Here is a 22,357-nt window from a genome sequence, read left to right as displayed (position 1 = left end):
TCCCTTTTTAGGCTGCGAATGCTGTCATTTATCCAGGGTTGCTTACTAGCTTTAGACGTAGGCCTAACCTTTAGAGGAGCAGTAATATTTAGTGACGACAAGCAGATATGATTGAAGTGATCAACCAGATTGTTGGTGTTGGAATCAGACAGGTGTTGGCTTTGGCTCTGAAAGACTGCGCAAAACTTTGAAACACTTTGTTCATTAAAGATGCGACAACACACGGAGCTTGGTGAGGCGGCATGAGTAACAGGCGAATCGCAGCTAAAAACAATACATCTGTGGTCAGATATGGTCATGTCCACTAATTCCACAGAGGAAATGCTGACACCCAGGGTAAAAACCAAGTCCAGTGTATGACCACGGTTATGTGTTTGCCCTTTGACATGTTGTTTGAAGTTAAAAGAAGTGGCCATATTTAAAAAGTCAGTTGCATTAACATTGGTGGGGTCATCAACATGAATATTAAAATCGCCACAAAGAACAATTCTGTCATAATTTAAAACCAGAGTAGATAAAAATTCAGGAAGTTCTGATAAAAATCCTCCAGGCGGTTTTGGGGGGCGATAAATTATAACAAATATGATAGGTTGCAGCCCTCCAACTTTAAGAGTGAGAACTTCAAAGGAGCTAAATTCATCACAGCGTACTTGATGACATTTAAAATTTTTCCTATACACGCTCACTAGCCCACCACCACGACCACTGACCCTCGGTTGACTAAAGCAATCATATTGAGGCGGACACAGTTCAGCTAGCTGGCTATAGTCATTCATTTGCAACCAGGATTCAGTTAAAAACATAAAATCTAGATTTGCAGACAAGATAAAATCATTTAAGATAAAAGTCTTACTTGAAAGTGATCTCACATTGAAGAGAGCCATTTTAAATGAGTTTGTTCTGGGTGCTGGAGTTGGTGCAGTTGTCCTAATCCTTAAGACATTACTATTATTTCTGTGTGGGATGTGCACATTTCGGTTTACTGGTCTATGCGTGATGATGACAGGAATAGAAGTCTGTGGAACAGCGCTGGGAGCAGACGGCTTTACATGCCAGCAGGTGGAGACAGTTGTTTGTGGCAGTGAGGCAGAGATCTGTTCAGTGAGCGGTGGTGTGTCCAGGTGTGCTGTCATTCACGTAAGTCATGTGTGGACCGCACCACATGCTGTATGTGCGCAGCTAACATTTCTGAGCCCCGTTTGTTTGGGTGAAGTCCGTCTGTCTTAAAAAGAGACATTCTTTGCCAGAAAATATTAAAATTATCCACATAAAACACACGGTGAGCCCTGCAGGCGGACTGGAGCCAGTCGTGGAGGCCAAGGAGTCTACTGAAGCGGCTAGCACCGCGACCGACTGTGGGAATGGGACCAGAGATAAAAACGGACTTTCCACACTGCTTTAAAAAGTTAAGAAGACGGTTAAAATCTAATTTTGTCAGCTCAGACTGCCGAAGAGCTGTGTCATTTGTTCCGACATGGACTATCACTCTTGTGATGGAGGACGGGAGCGACGGCATTAGGTCCTGGAGTTTTTTTAAAATGTCAGCCGTGGTGGCACCGGGGAAGCAGCGAGTGGTAGCGTTAAAGAAACGGAGGTTTCTGGTTATGGAGTCACCAATTATTAGTGTGGTTGGGGAGAAAAGAGGACGAGGAGATGCTGGTTGTTGGGATCCAGAGCAGGACTGAGCAGAATCTGCTTCAACACTGCGTGCGGACTGAGGATGGAGTGTGTGAGCTGTTGAGTGTTGTGTTGGAGTAGCAGTAACAGACCTGACAGAAGGGCTACCCGACGGTGCAGGGTAGAGACGGCCTCCGGACCGTCTGAGCACAGCCTCCTTCAGGATCCTACGTCGGGAAGCGGAGGTTTTTGACCGGGATGACGGCCGCCGATCAAGTCCGGCGGCAGACCGGCGGCCCAGTGCAGGAGATGTAGCCGGTGGAGGAGATGCAACAGTATCGGCAGGCACTATGCGCCGAAAGAGATCCGTATCAGGGAGACTCGAAGCCGCAGGTGCATCCGCTGGATGGACCGGAGTGTCGTTAGACAAGGCTGCATAGCGGTTGGAGAGGCCGATGTCCGGAGGAGAGGCAGCCCCATCCGAGCCTCTCTTAAAGCCACGGACCACCACTTCCGCCCAGGTTGACTGATGCTTCGGAGTCGAGCAGGATGAAAGCCTGGGAAGACTAGAGGGGTCCCAAAACACGGTGTCCTGGATGTTAGCGGTTGCGCTAAGAGAAACAATCTGTTTGGCTTGTACTGAAGCTACATCCATAAAGCCAGTCAGCAGGGAATCTTTCTCTTTGAGTTCCTCTGAATGTCGTCGGATGTCTTCCATAAGGTCAGCAATCTTCTTGTTCGCTTTCTTAAGGAGTGAGCAGTCCTCAAGGGTCAGAGTTATCTCGGCTTGCATAGTCACCGGAGCTTTGTTGCGATCAGTAGCGTTGATAGCGTTTTTACGGTCATCTATCTTAAGATCCATGTCGGATGACTAAAATCCTTAACCCACGTAAAACTTAAATAAAGTTAAGTTAAATAAAAGGATATAAAAAATGTAACGAAAAAAGTGGATTAAAACTGGATAAGAGTCCGGTTCAAGACGGAGCTTCCGACAGGTGGCTACAGACGCCAACGCATGCGCAGAGTGCAGGTTACGTCAGCAATTACGTCAGAGATCTTGTCTTGTTAATGAGCACTGTGGCCTCACAGCAAGAAGGTTCTGGGTTTAGACCTCGCTCAGCCCAGGCCTTTCTGTGCGGAGTTTGCATGTTTTCCCCGTGTTTGCGTGGGTTTCCCCCGGGTGCTCTGGTTTCCTCCCACCAAGACATGCACGCTAAAAATCCATAATTATGCCAAGTAATCATCTTATCTTTTTCTTCAACAGGAACCACAGGGGGCTTCATAAGCAAGCCGCTTATCAAGACGAGCCCTCACTGTGAGTCTCAGCCCCAGGTTCCTAGCCGCTCCGGCCACCAAAGCCTAAACAACCCCCTTCATCCCTCCATTCTTCACCCCTTCATCCCTCTCCCCTTGTATTTCTGTATTTATATAAAGATCAGCTGGCTCTCTGGTGCAGCCAGAACAACCTAGAGCTTAACATGCTCAAAACTGTGGAGATGATCGTGGACTTCAGGAGGAGCCTCCACACTCTGTCCACCATCACCAACTCAGCCCTGTGTCTGCTGTGGAATCCTTCAGGTTTCTGGGATCCACCATACCCCAGGACCTAAAGTAGGAGCCCAACACGGACTCCATCATCAAGAAGGCCCAGCAGAGGATGTACTTCCTGCGCCAGCTCAGGAAGCTCAACCTGCCTAAAGAGCTGCTGATCCACTTCTACACAGCCATCATCCAGTCTGTTCTTGATTCTTGATTTTATTACTGTATTATTGTGTTATTGTATTATTGTATAAGTAAGCACATCATGTGCATTGTCCAATCCAGAGTCAAATTCAAATTCAGCAATAAAGCTGATTCTGAAGGGAAACAAAACGCTGGCAGGTGACAAAACATAAATAAAAAATATAACAGAATGTAATGAATTATTGTATTGTAATTATTGTATTTCATTTGCTCTTATTGTGCGCCAGGATTATTCAGTATTTTCATTTGTTAGTTAAAATCCTTTGGTGCAAACCATTTTTCAGAACATTTTTAACAAATGCTTTCAAAAAGTGATCAGCCATTTCAGAAAGTGATGGGGACATGTCCTCAGCGTCCCCAGTGTAAATGACACCTGTGCTTGTATTTCTGGCGAAATCCCTGGACACTTTCTCCTCTCTCTACTTTTAGTGTGTCACACAAACGATCAGCACATGGTAGGGTAGGGTTTACTTTCAAAGCTCTGTTGCGTCATCATCTGACGCTGTTTGTGTTCTCTTTGTGCCCTTTTGGAGCCAGGCTTTGTATGGTTTATGTAATGTTACTTAGACTAGCTACCACAGAGAAAAGGCAAGAATGGGCAAAACAACTTTACTTAGAGGGTCAAAGGCCCTATTTAATTGAATTTTGTACTAGTCAAATTCTGTACTAACTCGAAGAGTGGCTCAGTAGAGTGCAGATCTCTGCCAAGCCTGGTATCACCAAATGGTGTATGAGTGACACACATGTCTTAATTCATTTTGCATGTTATTGCAGTGCTTTTTTTGTGTCATTTCACACCTTTTAGTCCCACTGACTTATATTGTGTACATACAGCATGTCATTTCACATGCGAGAAAAAATTTCAGGTGACATAATATAAAGTGCAACAAAGTCACATAGGGACAAGGTCAGGGTTGATGGATGGGTCAAACCAACAAAGGACTTTTACCCAGGAGACAGCTGTTTGTGTCCCATGTGAAACCCTGTTGGTAACTGCCACCTTTGTCCAGGAAAAAACGTCTAAAATAACATACCTAAAATGAATCAGGAAGATGCATCTAGGCCAAACATTTGGCCTAGATGCATAATGGTCTCATTTGAAAGGTCAGAAGCTATGGAATATAAATCCATTGTAAATTAACATTTATTTTACCATTACAAACTAAATGGATACGCAATAAAGAAAAATATGATATTTTCATCCTCGCCTGGCAAAAAAGCTATATTTCTAATGCAATAAACCATCAAAACCATCATCGAATATATTATAATGCAACTGAATATGGTAAAAGTAAGTCAGCGGTTGTAATGGTATAGGTATATTAGTTTCTTTGTTGTTACTTTGATCCAGCTAATTAGTCTATAATTTTGATGATTTGAGTGATGTGAGCTATACATCTGATCTCAGGGATTAGCTTTGGTTTGAGTGGTTGAACATAAGGATACGTTGTGATTAGAGATAACTGGATGCTTATAACTACATCCACGTACAGTGCTCACAGAGCAATTTATGTTGTGATATAAGCTCATTTTGATGCTTCGTGTTTGATGTGTGTTTGATGTGTGTTTGGTGTGGATAAAAATGCTACACAGAGTTGTGTAGCATGGATAGGGTGATGCAATACTAGTTTCAGACATGAATTTCTCATTTGGATTTTGCGCGAAAATTGCATGCTGCCCCCGGTACAGGGGGTGTCAGGACTCAAGTTAACTTGCGTAACACAACCACGAAATACAGTCATAAATTTGCACAAAAAATATTAGGCTGATCGGGTCCAGAAATATTTGAGCGTTTGGAGAGTCGTTCATGAGTCTGTTCTCTGGTAGTGGGAGAAAAGAAAGATCTTCTCATTATCAATTCCCTTTCTGCGTTTTTCTATGCCCTTGGAGATCAGCAGATATACACACACACAGCCAAATGCATGATCTCTATCTAATAGAACACATATAAATATAATAGGATACTACTATAACTTGACAAAACTTTCATATTTTTTGAACATATTTGTTTGCAGCAATGAAAATTAAAAGGTAATAAAATATAATAAATAAAGTTGAAATTAATTCGTTCAAGTTGAATATTTTTCAAAGTGTAAACATATGGGTACAAAGTAATCTGCACGTAATATGCACTCTGTGCATGCGTTGGCGTCTGTAGCTACCTGTCGGAAGCGCCGTCTTAAACTGGACTCTTATCCAGTTTTAATCCACACTTTTTCGTTACATTTTTTATATCGTTTTTATTTAACTTAAGTTTTTCAACTTAAGTTTTATGTGGGTCAAGGATTTTAGTCATCCGACATGGATTTTGGATGGATTAAACTAGATGACCGTAAAAACGCTATCAACGCTACTGACCACAACAAAGCTCCGGCGGCTATGCTAGCCGAGATAACTCTGCCCCCTGAGGACTGCACACTCCTTAAGAAAGCGAACAAAAAGATTACTGACCTTATGGAAGACATCCGACAATTTTCAGAGGAACTCAAAGAGAAAGATTCCCTGCTGACTGGCTTTATGGATGTGGCTTCAGTACAAGCCAAACAGATTGTTTCTCTTCCAGGACACCATGTTATGGGACCCCACTACCCTTCCCAGGCTTTCCTCCTGCTCAACTCTGAAGCATCAGTCAACCTGGGCTGAAGTGGTGGTCCGTGGCTGCAAGAGAGGCTCGGATGGGGCTGCCTCTCCTCCGCACATCGGCCTCTCCAACCGCTATGCAGCCCTGTCTGACGACACTCCGGTACATCCAGCGGATGCACCTGCGGCTTCGAGTCTCCCTGATACGGATCTCTTTCGGCGGACAGTGCCTGCCGACACTGTTGCATCTCCTTCACTGGCTACATCTCCCGCGCTGGGCCGCCGGTCTGCTGCTGGGCCTGATTGGTGGCCGTCATCCTGGTCAAAAACCTCCACTTCCCGAAGTAGGATCCTGAAGGAGGCTGTGATCAGACGCTCCGGAGGCCGTCTCTACCCTGCACCGGCCACACTAATAATTGCTGACTCCATAACCAGAAACATCCGTTTCTTTAACGCTACCACTCACTGCTTCCCCGGTGCCACCACGGCTGACATTTAAAAAAAACTCCAGGACCTAATGCCATTGCTCCCGTCCTCCATCACAATGGTGATAGTCCATGTGGGAACAAATGACACAGCTCTTCAGCAGTCTGAGCTGACAAAATCAGATTTTAACCGTCTTTTTAACTTTTTAAAGCAGTGTGGAAAGTCCGTTTTTATCTCTGGTCTCATTCCCACAGTTGGTCGCGGTGCTGGCCACTTCAGTAGACTCCTTGGCCTCCACGACTGGCTCCAGTCCGCCTGCAGGGCTCACCGTGTGTGTTATGTGGATCATTTTAATATTTTCTGGCAAAGAATGTCTCTTTTTAAGACAGGCGGACTTCACCCAAACAAACGGGGCTCAGAAATGTTAGCTGCTCACATACAGCTTGTGGTGCGGTCCACACATGACTTACGTGAATGACTAATAATTCATGCAGCACACCTGGACACACCACCAGTCACTGAACAGATCTCTGCCTCACTGCCACAAACAACTGTCTCCACCTGCTGGCATGTAAAGCCGTCTGCTCCCAGCGCTGTTCCAAAGACTTCTATTCCTGTCATCATTATGCATAGACCAGTAAACCGAAATGTGCACATCCCACACAGAAATAATAGCAATCTCTTAAGGATTAGGACAACTGCACTAACTCCAGCACCCAGAACAAACTCATTTAAAATGGCTTTCTTCAATGTGAGATCACTTTCAAGTAAGACTTTTATCTTAAATGATTTTATCTTGTCTGCAAATCTAGATTTTATGTTTTTAACTGAATCCTGGTTGCAGATGAATGACTGTAGCCAGCTAGCTGAGCTGTGTCTGGTTCAATATGATTGTTTTAGTCAACCAAGGGTCAGTGGTCGTGGTGGTGGGCTAGTGAGCGTGTATAGGAAAAATTTTAAATGTCATCAAGTATGCTGTGATGAATTTAACTCCTTTGAAGTTCTCACTCTTAAAGTTGGAGGGCTGCAACCTATCATATTTGTTATAATTTATCGCCCCCCAAAACCGCCTGGAGGATTTTTATCAGAACTTCCTGAATTTTTATCTACTCTGGTTTTAAATTATGACAGAATTGTTCTTTGTGGCGATTTTAATATTCATGTTGATGACCCCACCAATGTTAATGCAACTGACTTTTTAAATATGGCCACTTCTCTTAACTTCAAACAACATGTCAAAGGGCAAACACATAACCGTGGTCATACACTGGACTTGGTTTTTACCCTGGGTGTCAGCATTTCCTCTGTGGAATTAGTGGACATGACCATATCTGACCACAGATGTATTGTTTTTAGCTGCGATTCGCCTGTTACTCATGCCGCCTCACCAAGCTCCGTGTGTTCTCGCATCTTTAATGAAAAAAGTGTTTCCAAGTTTTGCGCATTCTTTCAGAGCCAAAGCCAACACCTGTCTGATTCCAACACCAACAATCTGGTCGATCACTTCAATCGTATCTGCTTGTCGTCACTAAATATTACTGCTCCTCTAAAGGTTAGGCCTACGTCTAAAGCTAGTAAGCAACCCTGGATAAATGACAGCATTCGCAGCCTAAAAAGGGAATGCAGGAAAGCAGAGCGCAGATGGAAAAAATCCAGTCTCCAAGTCCATTACCTCAGTCTGAAGGATTTATTAATTAACTACAATAACATGGTTAAGGAGAACACAGCGAGAACACACTATTTTTCTGAACTCATTACTACACATAAACACAATCCCAGGTTTCTGTGACTGTGGATCAGCTGGTAAACCCAACCCCTCCTTGTGCCTCAGCTGGAAATAATGATGACTGTGAATTGTTTTTATCTTATTTTACCAACAAGGTGGTGTCAATCAGAGCCTCTATTACCCCCGCGGCCTCTTACTCAGAGGTTCCTCACCAGCAACAACAGGGTTTTAACCAGTTTTATCCCATCGACTTGTCTGAGCTTTTAAAAACAGTATCACAAATGAGAGTGTCCTCCAGCGCACTTGATGTAATACCTACAAAGTTTTTACTGAAAGTAATAGATTCTGTTGGGCCCCATTTGATCTCTGTTTTCAACAGCTCCCTATCTACTGGTTGTGTCCCTGATTATTTTAAAACGGCTTGCGTGAATCCACTTTTAAAGTAACCTGATTTAGATCCCTCCCTCCCACAAAATTTTAGACCAATTTCAAAACTGCCTTTTATTGCAAAGATTCTAGAAAGAATTGTGTCCAAACAGCTGCTCACTGTACTGGAAAATAACAAAATATTTGAAAAGTTTCAATCTGGTTTCAGGAAGTACCACAGTACTGAGACTGCCCTGCTTAAAGTCACCAATGACCTTTTAATGTCTGCTGATGAAGGCATGTGCTCAGTCCTGGTACTCCTGGACCTTAGCGCTGCTTTTGACACCATTGATCACAACATCATTTTAGACAGACTGAGGCACTGGGTGGGAATCTCTGTCTAGAATGGTTTTCATCCTACCTGTCAAATAGGAAGTTTTGCGTGTCTGTAAACAACTATGACTCTTCGTTCTGTCCAGTTAAATATGGTGTGCCTCAGGGGTCGGTCCTAGGACCCATTTTGTTTTCCTTGTATCTGCTTCCCCTTGGACATATTATCCATAAACATGGCATTTCTTTTCATATTTATGCTGATGACACACAAATATACTTGCCCGTCAGATCCACAGACCCTGGAATGCTGAGTTCACTTAACAACTGCCTTTGTAAAGTTAAAAAATGGATGTCAAATAATTTCCTCCAGCTGAACTCAGAAAAAACAGAAATCCTGGTCATTGGGTCCCATCTGCTGATTCCCTAGTAAATCACATTAAGCCTGTGGCAAAGAACCTTGGTGTTTGGTTTGATAGTAATTTAAATTTCGAGCAGCACACCACAAAGCTTGTTCAATCATGTTTTTATCAACTTATCTTTATTAACTTTATCAACAGCAAAAATTCGAACTATGTTAACTTTTAAGGACACCAAGGACATTCTATTGATCACTTTTAAAGCTCTTCATGGCCTGTCGCCTTGTTATATTTCTGAACTTTTAGTCCCATACACACCAGCACGTACCTTGAGATCCTCGGGCAGAGGTCTGTTGTCTGTTCCAGAGTCTCGACTGAAAACTAAAGGGGACAGAGCGTTTGCTGTCAGGGCCCCGAGGCTCTGGGACAGCCTGCCTGAGGAAATCAGGTCTTTTAAGTCCCTTCTTAAACATACTTTTATAGGAGAGCCTTTCCCGATCTTATTTGACTTTATTTTATCCCTTTTATTTTATTCTATTTTACTAATTTTATATTTATCTTAAACGTGTATTTTAGTCTTTTCAATGTTTTCATGCTTTTATCTTGTATTGGTTTTGTATTATTGTCTTTTGGGTATTATTGTCTTTACACTTTGTACTTTGTAACATGTTTTTGAAAAGTGCTCTACAAATAAAGATTATTATTATTATTATTACAAAGTGAGCAAAAATAATTACTAAAGCCATTTTCAGACTCTAACATTGCTGGCTTCATCTAGTCAAAGGGATGGCTTTTTGTCATTCAGACAAACAACAGAGTGAACCTGCAATGCACCTCAACACATAATAAGTGTATATGATGTATGTTTATGTGCAGCCTTGATCGCGCTTCTAAAACGGTAGAGAAAATCATAGTGAGGTTCATGAATGGATCTCCAAGTGAGAGTTTCCAGATCAAACTCCTGTCCAAGCAGGTAGTAACGTAGACTTGCCAGTGCCCACTTAATGGCCAAGCCCTCTTTTTCCACAGTAGATTACCAAGTCTCACGTGGCTGCAGTTTTTGGCTCAGGTACAGAATGGGATGTTCCTCTTCAGAGTCTCCTTGGGCTAAAACTGCTCTAAGGCCGACTGCGAATGCATCCATTTGTACCAGAAATCTTCTGGTGACGTCTTGACTCTTGAGGACATGGGAAGAGCACAGGTAGGCTTTCAATGTGCTCAAGGCGGTTGAAAGGTCGTCTGACCATGTTACTGGGTTCCTCTGGTCCTTACTACCCAGATACCACGTCCCCTGCATTTGGAAGGGTTAAGCGTCAACCCCGCTTTCTTGATCCTTTCCAGTACCTGTGACAGGTGTTGGACATGCTCCTCCCATGTGTTGCTGAAGATCACCACGTCATCGAGGTAAGCTGCGCTACATTAGTCACAACCCTGATGGACTCGTCCATCAACCTCTGGAAGGTGGATGGTGATCCGTGCAATTGAAATGGCATCACAGTAAAAAGTCCAGCTGGTGTTATGGCCAGCACAACTCCTCCAGGGGCACCTGCTAGTAACCCTTACAAAGATTAAGGGTGCTAATGTACTTTGCAGCTCCAATTTTCTCCAGCAAGTCATCTATTCTTGGCATGGGGTAGGCGTCAAACTCTGAGATGCAATTGAGATTCCTGAAATCAATGCAGATGCGGAGAGAACCATTCTTCTTGAAGATGATGACCACTGGGCTCGATCACTTTACAGTTTGTTTGTTTTTTTACAGTTTTTCTCAATTGCAAAAAACTATTTCCCTAAACTACACACAAACCCCTTCATTTCTGATTGCCTACACCATGTGATCATTGAGAAAGCACTACCATTCAATATTATTCACTCAAGTCAGCACAGGTTGAGCTCAATTAGCACACAACTACCCAGTTGGAAACACAAAGGGACATAATTGATAACACACCAATCAGAAGCTTCAATAGATAGATAAAAGGGCCGAGTCAGTTCATTTAGTTTTGGAACTATGGATCCAGAGAAATCTGAAGGAAGAGATGTAGGACACCAGAGAGGAGGAGGAGAAAGAGGACGAGGAAGAGAAGGAGGACAGGGTAGGGGAAGGGCAAAGGCAAGGAGACAAGCGGTCTGAGATGAAATTCGTGCCACTCTGGTTGACCATGTCAGTGTCCATGGTATGACTATGAGGGAGGCTGGGCAATGAGTACAGCCAAACTTGAGTCGCTTCACCGTTGCCTCGATCGTAAGAACCTTCAGGGAGGAAAACAGGTGTTTCAAACTACTCTCTACAGCAGTTTGAGTGCTTTATTCTTTGTTGTTACAACACATACATGTACTGTAGCTGGTGCACTATAGGTAATAATACTGTAAAAAACAAATGCATCAAATTGCCTCACATATGAACAGAGTGTCTGTATGCTTCCATTTTGTAAAAATAATGTGTTACAGTAATCAGTTCTTCTGTTTTTGTAGGACACAGAGACGTCCAACTGGTTTACACACAGTAGCTCCGCTTTAATCTTGAGAAGCTGCAGAGCGGCAGTCTCTATTCATTCAACTTACACTGTAAATTTCCAGCTAAACTGAGGCTTTTTGAAGACCCTTTCTCTCTCTCGCCTGTCATTCACCGGAGTTTAACGTGCATTACAGCTGCCGACAACTACGTGCACGTCGCAGTTCCTCACGGGTCTATTTCAAGCAGCCGGTATTTAAAAACAATAAATTATTCTTCACAACACCGTGAAGCCGGGTCTTAGTCTCTTCGGCAAGTGTTCCTCTTCCACCACCACACACACGCTATGCCTACACATGCACACTGACGACCCAGGGTTAGGGTTACAATTTTGGATTTATTCACACACTTTAAAAACATTTATTGGAAGTTTTATTCTTTTTACATGTATATTTACAGCATTAAACATTGAAATGTATATTATAATAGGCTGTATATTAACTAATTGGGAGAAAACTGGTAGTTCTATGTAAAATCAGACGTTGAGCACCCTCATATCGCCAAAATGGCATGATCCTTGTTTCACTGCGGAGCTTTGACTGTGAGATTGACAGTCGAATCAGGCTCTGCCCATCGAAGCATCGAACCTTCGACTATTGGGTGTCAGCCCTATGTTGAAGTATGAGTTTTTATATTGTATGAGATATTACCCCACAGTATAGCAGTACAGCAGTTTATACTGTAGCACAAAGTACATATATGGTGGTCTTCCTTTTGTGCCCTCTTGAACTGTTTTTCAGGGTAGTCATTAACTCTACTGTGTTTCATGTGTTTTGCAGAGAATCTTTGCGATTGAAGGCCAACCTTTTCTCCATGATATTATTTTTGTTGATGAGGCTGAATTTAACTTGACAAAAAGAAAGAGAAGTGGGAGGAACATAATTGGCCATCGGGCTATTGTGAGTGTCCCTGGCCAGCGAGGACGGAACATCACAATGTGCATGGCCATCAGCCAACGAGAGATACTTCACCACGGTGCCATTCTTGGACTCTATAACACTATGCTTCTCCTTGGTTTCCTTGATGGTCTAAGAGAGCGTGTGTTCCAGATTGACCAGAGGGAGCCAGCACAACCAGAGCAGCGTCACTCCGTTGTTGTTTGGGATAACGTAAGCTTCCATCGCGTTGCTCTAGTCCCAGTCACCCAAGGTTTTCCAACATCTTTCTGCCTACATACTCTCCCTTTCTAAACCCGATAGAGGAGATTTTTTCAGCATGGCGGTGGAAAGTGTATGAACGAGAACCTTACATCTGTGTTCACCTCCTCCAGGCCATGGAAGAAGTCTGCCTATACGTTTCAGTTGATGCATGCCAGGGGTGGATCAGGCATGCAAGAAGATTTTCCCCCTGCTGCCTGGCTAGGGCTAATATAGCCTATGATGTAAACGAGATTTTCTGGCCTACCCCAGACCAAAGATGTGCAAATGTACATTTGTTGTCTTTTGTTGTGTTCATCATGTGAAAAGGTTTTTGAGGGGAGAACCACAAACACCATTACTAGTAACCAGTTTTTGTAGTATTGTTTTGAATTTATTTTACCAGTGTGTAAACTGTGTTGCAGTGTATGTGTTTTAAGTGCTTGCGTGTTATGTCTGAGGGCAAAGTTTGTTTTTCAGCAAAATTAAATGGTTTGAGTGGAAAGCTTAATTTTGACCTAAAAATAGGTTGTTTGGGGAATTGGGTGAGAAGCTGTGGATTTGTGATTAGAGTTTCGAGAACAGTGTCAACTGAATAGAGTTTAAAAAGTAATAAAATCCTATCATCAATACGATCGGCGATTGTATAGCAAGATTGAATATTTTGGTGGAAAACTAATGAAAAACGTTGTCAGTGAACATTATCTAGAAAATGTCATCGGACTGCATTGCGCGTCCTACAAAATGTATTTGCTGTTGCAAATTATTTAAGCGTAATTTATAGGAAACCCATGTCTGTGTCCATTACCCCAGTGTAACTGTTTCTGTTACACATGGTACCGTATTGCTCAACTTCCCAGAGGACCCTCTGGTCCCAGTGTTTCTGCATCCAGCTTGCCCACTTTTATCAGTCAATGGCCTTGAAATGACCACACAGTATGGGTCCCAGTTGGTTGCATTTATGCCTCAGGTGAGAATGTAGCTTAAGCAGGCAGGCTGTGTCAGATGACTGCCTGATTGCCTGATTGATACTATTTTTGTAGCCTGTTGGCTTGGTATGTACTTGGTCATCATACTAGCATTCAGGGAGGACAGCAATGGAGTATGTTTTTCTGTAGTCTGTATTCAATAGGCAATGACCTCCATGTACAGACAATGTAGTAAACATCCTGCTCAAGCATGCTTAACTAAAGGCACAGCTGAGGCTCCCTATAACCTTGTATTGTGTTGCTAACGTATGTATGCTGTATGTGTAAAAATAATCTCACAGTGATTGCAATATCAATTTTTTTCCCTTTTCTTCTGACCTTACAATAAACCCAATATGTATTTTGATGTGATTATCCTTCCCTTTGCCACATAGTGGGTTTGCACATTTGATGAAGGTGGCATATATTTGGGCCTAATCAGACCCTAGAGACATCTAACTCATCTCTTAATTTTAATACACCAATTTAGGATCTGGGAGGGGTAATGCTGCATAAATAAAATATAATATAATAAAAAATATATAAATAACTGTAACACCAATCACAGATGTGTAGAACATATGAAAATCCACTGTTTAACCATGTTTTACAGCTGGGGTCTCTGAGACCCTAAGCAGAAATACATAGTGGACTTCTGAAACCTGTTGTCAGTTCAAAATCAAGTTCATAAGCACATTTTTTTTATCATTGTTTTAAAAATTATTATTAAGCTGATAAAACAATGTAAATAGACCACAAAAAGAGCATTGTGGTTAAGAAAGTATTTGGCTTTTTTGTTGGTTGCTCTGTCTCAAACCAATTAATACTGGCTTTTTAAAACAATGTCAAAGATCTTTATGGTAGCTTTTGTTTTCAATCTTTAACCATACATTAACCATACAGATTCATTAAACATTTATGCTTCAATTAAATGCAGTTGTGGGTTTTGCAGAATTGTTCTCTGTTGTTCTGGTTGGTGAAAGTCAGATTGTGGGAAAATCCATCTGCTTCTGTGCTTCTCGCTGCGCCATGGTATTCACTTCACACCTTTGACGTAACACTCAGCTGCAGCAACAATGCCAAATTTTCATCTCTCAAAGCGATCAAGGCCAAGATTTAAAAGCAAGTGCTTGAAGGTGGGTGGGAGCGAAAGGCGAGATATTTTGACGTCAATAGTTTATTCTTTGGCTCTGCTTCAGCTTTTTATGTGGATTATATTATCCATGAATCATCCAGCTGCATAGATACAATTACAGTTTTTTTCCAATTGCTAAGATGCATCGGTCAAAACTGAAGCTGTCATTCTATGCAGTGCTGTAAAATAGTCTCATCTTCTTCTTTTCTGTATCACAATAACATGCTCTGTCAACATATTACAGTACATATAGTCAAAGCGTAACTGTGAATCCTGTCCAATCCCTTGCAATGTATAACTCTGTACTGTTGAAATTGATACATGCCATACAGAAAAAGTGCAGCATTGTTCATTTTCAATCATTGTCATCCAAACTTTAGCCATGGTTTACCAATAAAAATAGTTTTGCAAATGTTAAGGATGATTCTAGAAATGTACCAAAGAGACTGAGAAAAACTGTAAGACATCAAATTTTCACTTTATTGACTGTACTATAGTATATTTAAGAAGAATGAACCAGAAATGCAGAAATTTGCTTCAATATCCTTTATTTTTTTCTATATCACTGCATTCAGTAATTTACTTGTGAAAAAAAAAGTTCACAGTAAAACTGGTACCTGAAACACAATGACCACAACCTGTAATTGATGACTGAGAAAAACTGTAAAATATAAGCACATTTCCTACTCTGTATTTATCTGTCCAGTTACTGCAAAAATGCAAGATATTTGCAATCATTCTGTTTTGAATGTGTTTTAAACAGTTTTGGACACAGTGTCTTAGCATTTGTAAAATGTGCTGCAGATATATATTGTTTTGCAGGTGGTGAAGTAGTAAAGAGAAGAGAGTTCATAGATTTTGGAGAAAGTGGCCATTGAATGCATTTTGTGTGAAAGCAATAAAAAATGATTTTCAGTTTGGTCCACATACACTTCTGTTTCGGTGACTGTGTAAAGCGTTTTGACAATGTGACTTCAGTTTTGACCAGTGCAGGTTAGCAACTGAAAAAACTGTAAGACAACTATGAGTGCAGTGTAAATGGGGAAACAAATGTCTAAATTATACACAATTAACACTACTTGCTTGCAAATTGTTATTCTAACAGCTTTAGACAATTATTTCATGCCATAACAAAGCAATGATGGCACAGGTGGTAAAACAAAAGAAATTGTGTTTTTGGGAGGATGGAGGATGAACCTCATTAAAGGGCTTTTTGCCTTTACCTTGAGTGAAGATGACAAGCGGAAGTCTTCCCTGTGGCAAGACCTCAGGCGTAGTGAGACAGGCAGCTGACAGCAAAGACAGCACGCGCACATGCACGCGCACACACACACACACACACACACACACACACACACACACACACACACACACAGTTCTATTGTTATAGACATACAATCGCAACATCTTCACAATGAGCAGAAATGAGAGAGATACCTCTCTCAGAAAATTTAATTAAATTACTACACATGTAGTACATCCATATGTTGGTATTTCTTGAACAACAAAATAAGGCTGAATGATGGTTTAACATTGTGTGTGTGTGTGTGTGTGTGTGTTTGCACGCGCGCATGTGTGTGTGTTTGGCTTTTGTAAACTGTGTTCCTATTTTCGCCACAACTTGCTACCTCAAGGTACAGTTACAGGTCAGTTCTGGATTATAAAGAGCAGGCAGGGATTTACCCTCAGATGAAATTGAGACAACTGCAGCCCCAAAACCCACCATCTTCTCTAATCTCAAAAATATTGATAGTGCTACATGAAATATTAATATTAATGGATTTTCCCGCTTATTACTATGCTTTGTCTTACTTTGATTTGAGGGACAATCATGCTAAGTTTTGGAACTATAGTGACCATAATGCTTTGAGAGTAAACATGAAATATAATGTGCCCGTGGAGTTAGCTCAGTTAGTTAGCAGTGGGCTATAGCTTGAGCCCCATTTTTTTAAACATTTGTTGCAAAATGGCACCATTTAAAGCATGCCAAATTAGCTATTAGCAGTTCCTGTTAGCACTTTACCCATGGATGTACAGACAACTCTTTTATTTATTTTATTTTATTTATTTATTTAAACAGGAAAAGATTAAGAGCAATCGGGCCTGACTCAGTATAGAACTGATTTTCAGCAGGTTCCTGTTCTGCAGAACATGAATACCTCAAACACAACAAAACTCCAAGACCATACAATAACAAACACACAGCAACAAGCACACAAACTACGATGTGGAGGTCATAAAGCTATCTCCGTGTTCACAGATATACCTGTCCATCAGATGGCGAGCAAAAGTTTGTTTAAATAGTCTTATTGATGTTATAGATCTGATGTGCTGTGGAGTATCATTCCAGGCTCTAGTGAGCAAATTAAAGAAAGATTTCTGTCCATAGCAATTTCTAAAAGCTGGTATAGGGAGAAGTCTCATTGGATTACTTTGATACTGAATGATTCTCAGTCAAGTACTGGAGCTCTGAGGAGCATCTTTTATCTACGATTGGAGCAGTTTTATTTACGATAGAAATTGCAAGTCACACTCAATCAAAACATATGTGTATTTTGACTGTGTGTTGAGATTTGACTGAGGTATGATTCTGAGAAAGAGGATTTTGGATGATTATGGATTTTGATGAATTGCAGAATTTGGGCACTAAGGGTTTTAAAGAACCTTAATTGATACCAACTCGTGTCTTCATTTCAGAGGTACCCTCGGGTTGGAGTGAACCAAATTAAAGATTATTTATCGATTTGGATACCACTTACGATTTTTATGCTTAGTATTATCAGAAGCCAACAGGGGAACAGAAACCAATGGATGTTTTTTGTCTCTCTCTCTATTTTTGTTATTTTCAACATAAAAAAGACTGAAACCAACAATGTATTACTGTATATACTTGCACTGGGACTTGTGTCCCCAAACTATTAAAACACATTAATGAGGTACAACATTGCACTGGGTGACATGTTACTTCATTATGACCATGAGCACTGTAGTTTGTTTCAAGTCAGTTCCCCACACACCGTCTCAGTTCTGTCAGAGTGCACCAAATGTGGATTAATCCACAGCTGAAAACAGTCCCAAGAAATGCACTATTTTCTTTGTTTGAATATTTTTTGCACATTATTGGTTGCCCTCAAATAAGTTTGGAGATGACAAATGTTTATATACAAGAAAATGGGGTGGGAGACACAGTTACTTTACAGAGCAAAGATTTAAATTGAGACACCTCTTCGTTTCACATGAATACAGAGTAACAGCTTGGGTGGAGGTTGGTGTTTAAAGAGAAGAAATGTGTGTGACAGCAGTCACATTACTAGATTCTCATTGGCTGACAACATAATCTTCATTATTTTATTATGAAAGCAGGGTATTTAAGTCAAATACTGTCTCACTGGTGGGGAGTTCGTGACTGTGTAGGAAAATGCAATCAACCTCTTATCCATTTATTAAGTATGTTAAGGGGAGTGAGTTTGAAACCACCGCTAAATAAAACAGAACACGGTAAAGAGTCTAAAGCTGTCGCTCTGTGAGGTTGTACTTGAGCTAAATGCTAACGTCAGGACACTAACATGCTCACAATGATAATGTGAGCTTGTTGATGCTTAGCAGGTATAATGTTTACCATTTTCACCATATTTATTTTTTTAGCATGCCAACATTTGCTATTAGACTGATTGGATGAAAAGACATTTTGACTTGATTATTGTGCTAGATAAAACAGGTAGAGGAGAAAGGGTTTTACAATTCATCTGGTCACCATGAATGTGCCAGAATTCAAAGCCTTCCATCCTAGGAAATATCAGTGGATCACCACAATCATTAGAGTGCATCATCTGGTCACCATGAATGTTTGTTTAATATTTTGAGCCAATCTTACCGAATAAGTGAAAACTTTGACCTGATGGTGGTGCTAGAGGAAAAGTCAGGGGATTATCAAAATAATTAGAATGTATCCTCTAGGGACCCTCAATATTTATATGGCAATCCATGCAATATTTTTCAAGATATTTCACTCTGAATTCCAAATGTCAGTCTAATAGTGGTGCTACAAGAAAAGTTATGGGGTCCCCAAAGTCATTAGGATTCATCCACTTGGGACCATGGATATCGGTATAACATTTCATGACAAACCATCACATAGTTGTTGGGTATTTTAGTCTGGCTGGTGGACCCACCGATAGACCATGAAGTCTTTAGCCATGCTAGCATTATAGCTGCATACTACCATCAAACAAGTGTTCATTAACCATATTTGATCTCATTTGCCCCAATAAACCTGTTCAGAAACCAAACAGGGGGCTTTTACTGATGCCTACATTTAGTCGTTCTCTGAGGATCATTGTGCTGGAATAGCTGCATTTAAGTTTACGTTGTTGCTCATGCGAGCAGTGAATTTTCTTTGACAGGGCTGTGTCCCTGAGTGACAGGTCAGGCATATGTAGGAAGACTGTGGGGGCTTGGTCAGTGCTCTGAGGCCAGGTCGCCCGATGCACAGAAGGGTCATGTGCAGTAATAATGGACAGACTGGCTCAGACCCGCCTGAGGCCGACTGCCACAGCACATGAACAGAAAGACGGCTTCACATCTTGGCCTGTCATCCTGTCTGTGTTTGTTTGTCTTGTATTTGTCAGAGAAGTGCACGAGCAACACATAACCAGTGTTACCTTCTTGTTATTGTTGTTTTATATTTCCCTCTATTAGTGCCTCGCTTACAGTTGTGGGAGTATTTTTGTACTTAGGTACATGTGGAGACATACAAGAAACAAGAGGATAACAAATTTACAATGAATTTACTCTGTAAGTGCTTTTTTAATTACAAAGTCGATATTGAATAATTATGTACAAACAGGGTACCAGCAGACTTGACATATACCTTTCACCACAACTGTATCATAAAATGAGTTAAACAGCATGTGGCATACTTAAAAAAAATGCAAAAAACATTATAAAAACATGAATATACCCTGTAACTACATTATAATTACAGTTAAAAGGGGCAATTGAACAGTATTTAACATCCCAGAATTTCCTTTCTTCCCGCACAACATTATTATTGTTCCCCAGTAACAACAAAAATCTTTACATTACCACTAACACTATATTTATGATAAGTACACAATAAAAAAGTTTTACATTGTAATTTCCCAAAGTCATTTTTTGTAAATACATCATAATTTTAAAATAAACTATAATATAAATGTATTTATTTATTTATAATATTTCATTTCATTATCAAGACTGTTACTACTGTGTTCCTGCCTTGTTATCGAGTAATATTACTATTTTACCCTGTATTTATTAAATAGGTAGTCAGAGATTATCAACGCATTATTTCATAACCTTCATAACCTGCATTTTTCCCTTGAACTTGCATATAACTACTTAATGCATATTTTATTGATACCCTGCATGCACTAAATAATTACACAGTAACTTAGAGCTGTAATTTAAAGCATTGCCAAATTTATAAGGTTACAGTTGATTTGATTCCTGAAACTTAATGCATGTGTGTTTGTGTTTCTGCACTTGTGTTCTCTCCATCCTGTCAATGACCACCAGTCTAAATTACATACTGCTAGTGGATGTCACACCCACTTCACTTTACTAAACAACAACAGCAGCTTCATGCCTGAACAATCAAACAGGAACCCACCTGACATTTTAATTCTCACATATGCAAAGGTTGAGATTTCTTTTAATGGAAGCAGTTTGATGATGCTGAAGTGTTTTCTCAAATCACTTCTTTCTAAACAGTCGTTCTTGATGTATGGAATTGCAAAACAATTGTAACTGCAACTGTTGCAGAGAAAAGTGCAATTCAAATTCAGCACAGAATTAAGTGTGTCTGTGTGTCCACATGTATGCAGGCATGACCCATCCAATGCATATGTGCATCAGGCAACAACAAATAAAAAAATACATTTCGAATGATTTAATATGTAAGAGTGTGATTACAAATAACATTTTCCTGTTACATTCCCAGGGATCTCTTTGGTATATAAATGTGTTCGTTGGGAAAGCATTGCTCATTAATTGTCACTTAGTTAAATACTTTGGTCACTGAGAGTCACCTTATAGTTCATTCAGTTTGTTTAACACACCTGGAAAAATTGAAAAAGAAAAAAACAGCCAACTTAATGCAATAACATTTTACTCTGATGATGAACACTGGTCAGTTTTCAAAATGTCTATATATTATTGTAAATTGATATAATTCAAGAGCACTAAAAGTTAAGCATTCTAAGCAAACAACTTATTCATATGCAAATGCTCCTGTGTGTGCAGCCTGATACATCCATTTTCAATCAACACCCAAACAGAACTTTGGCCTTCTTTTAAAAGACAAACAAACAAATAAATAAATTTTATCTTGTTGTGTGGTATACCGTCTCGCCACCAAAACAAAAACAAGAAAACAGATACTTACCAACATTTCCACTATGTTGGATCACAGAGCAGTTGTGCCGACAGAGGTTGATAACAGGAAAACAATCCGGTATTAAAGCACTGACTGAAGTAAAATCCCGTTAAAAATCCTCCAGTGAAGAAGAAAGTGTAGCTGTAGTCCTCATCATTCATTCTCCTGAGAAGCACACATTAAGTACAAAGCCTCTCACACACTCTAGCTCTCTGTCCCTGTGATTCAGCCGCTCCCCTCTCCCTCCTCCGCCTCTCTCTCGTTCTGTGGAGCGACCTCCAGTCCCTACATCACTGTTTCCCCCTCCCCTCTCCTCCCCTCACCCTCGACACAGCTTGCAGTCCTTATCACATGCACAAACTCTATCCCCCTAGAGCTTCAAGATAAAGTCCACAGCAGCATTTGACTCTTTCTTTCCTTCCACGTTCACCTTCTGACGTGCCTACCCCACCCCACTCATCTTCCCCACCTTGGTCCTTACCACTTTAAACATCTCTCAAGCTCTGTATCTGACAGCTTTGAAAGCTGTTGAACTCTTGCTGTCAGTCCCTGCTTTGTTATATTCACTAAACTCTTTACTTCACTCATAGGCTGTTGTCTTCAAGTGTATTGTAGCATCCGTTTCTTTTCTTTGCTGTAAACCTTCACGCTCTATACCTTACAGGTGTTCAATTGCTGACAGTGTTCTTTAGTTCTGGGTTTCTATGCCTCGTATGCTGGGGGAAAAAAAGAAAAAAAAGACAATGAATAAGAGAGACAGAGATGGAAATAGACCCAGAGAGAGATACTACATTGTACTAATGAGAAGTGACCCTATTACAGTATGAGAGGGGGTAAAAGCATCCATTCTCTCTTGGGCGTTTGTCCGGTTTTGCCCTCGATGGCCTTGGCTGTGTGCATGGCTTTGATCATGCCTGGTACACAGGTCATGTCCCATGTCCTCTTTTTGCCCCCAGGGAGCAGAGACTACAGCACTCAAGTGAGACCCCTGCCCTTAGATGTGATTGGAAATGCTGGACAACACATTTCAGGACACATCACTTA

At 40.9% G+C, this 22,357-nt stretch overlaps 1 protein-coding gene across 6 annotated transcripts in view; it reads right to left on the bottom strand.

Annotated features, from left to right (window-relative positions):
• LOC119890333 (beta-2 adrenergic receptor-like) overlaps nt 1-21,753 on the bottom strand; it is a 29,027-nt gene extending 7,274 nt beyond the window's left edge. For 3 of the 6 annotated variants that reach the window (XM_038701554.1, XM_038701557.1, XM_038701558.1), the window contains exon 1: nt 21,323-21,752. The gene's annotated coding sequence lies outside the window, so the exon portion shown is untranslated. Of the gene's footprint in view, nt 1-16,121; nt 16,188-21,322 lie in introns of all 6 variants that reach the window. The other 3 variants (XM_038701552.1, XM_038701553.1, XM_038701556.1) reach the window with 2 other exon arrangements.
• Between the last annotated feature and the right edge of the window lie 604 nt (nt 21,754-22,357).

This window comes from Micropterus salmoides, unplaced genomic scaffold (genome assembly GCF_014851395.1).
Source record: "Micropterus salmoides isolate LMB-PRFRI ecotype aquatic unplaced genomic scaffold, ASM1485139v1 Ms_hic_scaffold_6, whole genome shotgun sequence".
NCBI lineage: Eukaryota > Metazoa > Chordata > Actinopteri > Centrarchiformes > Centrarchidae > Micropterus > Micropterus salmoides.
Note: the sequence above shows the minus strand (reverse complement) of the source record. Positions and strands in the feature narration are given on the sequence as shown.